Raw genomic sequence first — 4,193 nt, 5'->3', positions numbered from 1 at the left:
GGGGGGGGGGGGGGGACTGACAGTGGGAGGGAATCCTGCAGCAGTGCCAGCATTGCAGCCTTTAGCCACCTAAAAACTCCACGCTATATACATTTCTTCCTTTCTCCTTCTTTCCCACTCTTGTATTTTCTTTCTCTTCCCAAGGTGGGTCATCAAATCAAGACAGAAATGGGCCATAGAAATCAGATTATTATTTTAAAGGTGTAGAAACTGGCCTGGGGAAGTTAACCAGTTTGACCAACATCACAAAACTAGATAGTGTCAGAATCCATTCTGGTGTCCCACTTTCTTTGCATCCCAGTCCTACTCATCTATTAGCTATTCCTCCAAATAATGTACTATCCCGCCTTTGTTCAAGGCGTCTCTTCCGCCTGGAATAGTTTTTAACCCCTTATGTCTGCCTTTAAAGTCCTCATTTTTTAAGGTCTAGTTCAAACACCCCTCTCTTCCTATAGGAAGTATTCAGAGATTTTCCTTATTAAACCTTCCTTCCATTCAACCCCATAGTGCCTTGTTTAAACACTAAATAGTGCTTATCCCATTTGTCTTAGAATTATTGGGTTGGCCAAAAAGTTCGTGTGGGTTTTTCCATAAGATGTTACAGAAACACCCGAACGAACTTTTTTGGCCAACCCAATATTTCTCTGTTTCCACCACTAGATTATCCCCTCCTAGATGTCAAACTGGCCTTACTCATTTCTGCATACCCAGTGGTATGCTAGAGCTGGCTCATACTCAGGAAAGCCAATTATTAGATATTCAAGAATTTTGTGAGCTGGTTGTTAAAATGTTGGTAGCCTGAAATCAGTCTGGTGAGAGTATTTATACCATGGAATAGACAAAAGCTACAAATCAGGGCCTTTTTTTTCCCCAGAGAGCCAGCTTATCAGCACATCCGGGCCCATTTCCCACCATCACCATCAACCCCTGTGCTTGCTATAGTGCCCAGTAGAGCAGTTGCAAAAAGCATGAGAAAGGGAACCAGTGAAAGTGCAGACTGAAATGTAAAGAGAATTCAAAAAGCGTCTGTTCAGTAGCCCAGGGAAGAGAATTCTTTGAGAACTGGGTAGCTAACTGCTGCTCAGAAGTTTATGATAAGGCCAGCACATCTTTGTTCTCCAGAGCTATTTCAGTAGCATGATAGGGATGAAAGATGGCTGGGAATGAAAAAATAGGGGTGGTTAGGAAATAGGCAGTAAGGGTAGATTCAAGAAAAGAGAAAGCAGTCTTTCTCCTACTAAACAGCTATTTGCTAAACACCTACTATGTGTCAGGCATTGCACTAAACGATGACAGGACCTGTCCACAAGCTACTTGCAGACTCCTCAGGCAGACAACAAGAGAACAAAACACAACGTGATAAGGTCTCTGATCAAGGCATGATGTGCGGACTATGGGGCGCATCCAGCTGAGCCTGGGCATCCAAGGAAGGTTTTATACAGAAGCTGACTCTGAGCTGAGCCCTAGAGAAGAAAGAAAATTTCCAGATGGTGAGTGAAGGAAGGGCATTCCTCATAAAGGAAATAGCACAATAACACGAACAATGGTTTGAGGGTGTGAGAAAGAGTGCCCTTCAGAGGAACTGTAAGTATCGATGATTCCAGTTTCCCCCTAGGGCTGGAGCACAGGGAGCACATAAAGAACAGCAGGAGGTGTGTAGCAGTGGAGGTAAGCAGGGGTCGGGGCATAAAAGCCCCCACTGTGCCACTATATGGAGTTTGGACTTTATCTGGAAGGCACTAGACAGCCACTGAATGACTAGGCAGGAGACAAACACGATCTGGTTTTTATTTTAGAAAGATGATTCTGGTAGCAGTGAGGGAAGTAGATTGGTAAGGAACCAGGCTTCAGGCAGTCGACCCCGTTAGGAAGTGATTGCAGTAATCCCAGCACTAAAGGCAATGGACCTGAAGGAAGCAATGGCAGTGCAGACTAGAGGATAGTGTCAATTTAAGAGATGCTCCTGAAATGGCAAGCTAGTGTTTTTTTTAGGTCAGTAAATGAGAGAGGAATCAAATCAATCCAAGGATCTGACACTGGCAACTGGGTAGATGGTGGTATCATCTGGGGGGAAAGAGATACAGTAGAAATGACAGGATTACGGGAGGAAATTATTTTCCCTGTAAACCCCTGATGGGAGAGTAGAGATGCCCTATAGGTAGTTATATGTATAGAACTGGAGCTCTGGAGAGCAGTCTGAGGTGGAAAGAATTTTAGGAGTATTAGGTGTGAAAAGAATAGTTAAAGTGGAGCTTAAAGAGATGGGCCAGGGAGAATGTGTAGCGCAGTGGTTCTCAAACTTGAGTGGACACTCCACCAGTTTTTAATTCAGGAGGGAGGTCAGAGGTGGGACCTGAAAAGCTGCATCTCTAACAAATTCTCAGACCATGTTGATGGTGCTGGTCTGGGAACCACACTTTGAGGACCATTAGTGTGGAGAGAAGCCAGCATTTCAGAGTGATTAGAGAAAGAAGAGCTGACAGGAGTGACTAAGAAGGAACCATTTTAGGAAGAGATGGCCCAGGACAGAGTTTCAAGGAGTAAATTTGAACAGTGTCGGGCAAGACGAAGAACAAATAATGCCAATTGCATTTGACAATTTAGAAGGTAATACTGGAGTCAGGTGGTCGTGTCAGGGAGGAGAGGGGAGATGGCAAATGCAGTTTCCACTTCCAAGGGGTTTGGCTGAGAAGAGAAGTGAGAAGGGATGGACACTGGGGGCAGGGGGAGGGTCATGGTCAGGACGAGACCTGTGGTTGGGAAAGACTAAGTACACGTGTGGACTAGGAGAAAGGAGGCAGGAAAGAAGTGTTTACAGGCAGGAGTGGGGATAACAGGAAGGAAGGGGATCCAGAACACAGGGAACTTTGCCTTAAGGAGGAGGAAGAAGCCCTACCTGTGAGGCCAGAGGAGCCTTCAGGATGCAGGGAAAGGCCAGAAGAATCAAGGGGGAGAGTTTTGAAGCCTAGAGGTGCTGGAGTAGGTTTGTAATATTTGTAAGCCAACGGGAAAGGGCCTGCCCAGAGGCAAGGACCTATGCTATGGCTCAGGGTCCTGGAAATGGAGGCTTGGGAGGGATGGCATCAGAAACAAAGACAGGCAAGGATATAATTTAGGAAGTGCCCAAAGATGCAGCTGCAGTCACCACAGTCCTATGTATAAACTTGAAAAAAAAAATAGTTTAGTCCAAAAAAATCAAAAACAGTAATTCGAAAAGATACATGCACCCCAATGTTTGCAGCAGCATTATTTACAATAGCCAAGATATGGAAGCAACCTAAGCACCCATCAACAGATGAATGGATAAAGAAGATGTGAAATATATATATATATATCACATATAAAGTGGAATATATATATGATATGTATATAATGGAATATTACTCAGCCATAAAAAAGAATGAAAATTTGCAGCAACATGGATTTGGAGGGTATTATGCTAAGAGAAATAAGTCAGAGAAAGACAAATACTGTATGATATCACTTATATGTGGAATCTAAAACAAACTGGTGAATATAACAAAAAAGAAATAGACTCATAGAGAGCAAACTAGTGGTTACCAGTGGGAAGAGAGAAGTGGGTGGAGCAGGAGAGGCATAGAGAATTAAGAGGTATAAACTACTATATATAAAATAAATTAGCTCAAAGATATATTGAATAACTCAGGATAATAGCCAATATTTTATAATAACTATAAACAGTATAACTTTCAAAATTGTGATTCACTATGTTGTAAACCTGAAGCTTATATAATATTGTACATTGACTATACCTCAATTTTTTTAAAGTTTAAAAAAATAAAATAGATCAAAATAGATTTTCCAACGATCATTGGATGTTGGTTAGATAAATTAAGATATGAGTGTTAGGAAAGGTGTTATTGTAATGATAGAAAAGAGATAGGAAATAATATATTACCAAATAATAGGTATAATATCTAATTTTGTTCTTAAAGGTATAAACGAATTTGAATATAAAGGTACTGTAATAGTAGTCAGCACTGGAGAGTGGACTCACAAGTGATTGATTTATTTTCTAGATTTTTCTACAAGCATATGTTAGTTTTGTAATTTTTTTTTTGTTATTTTACAAAATACTTTTTAGTTGAATCTAGGGAGGAAAAGAGTTACTTGTTTCTCAGAAGCAAAAGGGAAGGAAGAAATAATGAGCAAAAATACAGAGAAGCTTTGTA

This window comes from Lipotes vexillifer, unplaced genomic scaffold, assembly GCF_000442215.2.
Source record: "Lipotes vexillifer unplaced genomic scaffold, Lipotes_vexillifer_v1.1 scaffold570, whole genome shotgun sequence".
In the NCBI taxonomy this organism is placed as follows: Eukaryota; Metazoa; Chordata; class Mammalia; order Artiodactyla; family Lipotidae; genus Lipotes; species Lipotes vexillifer.
Note: the sequence above shows the minus strand (reverse complement) of the source record.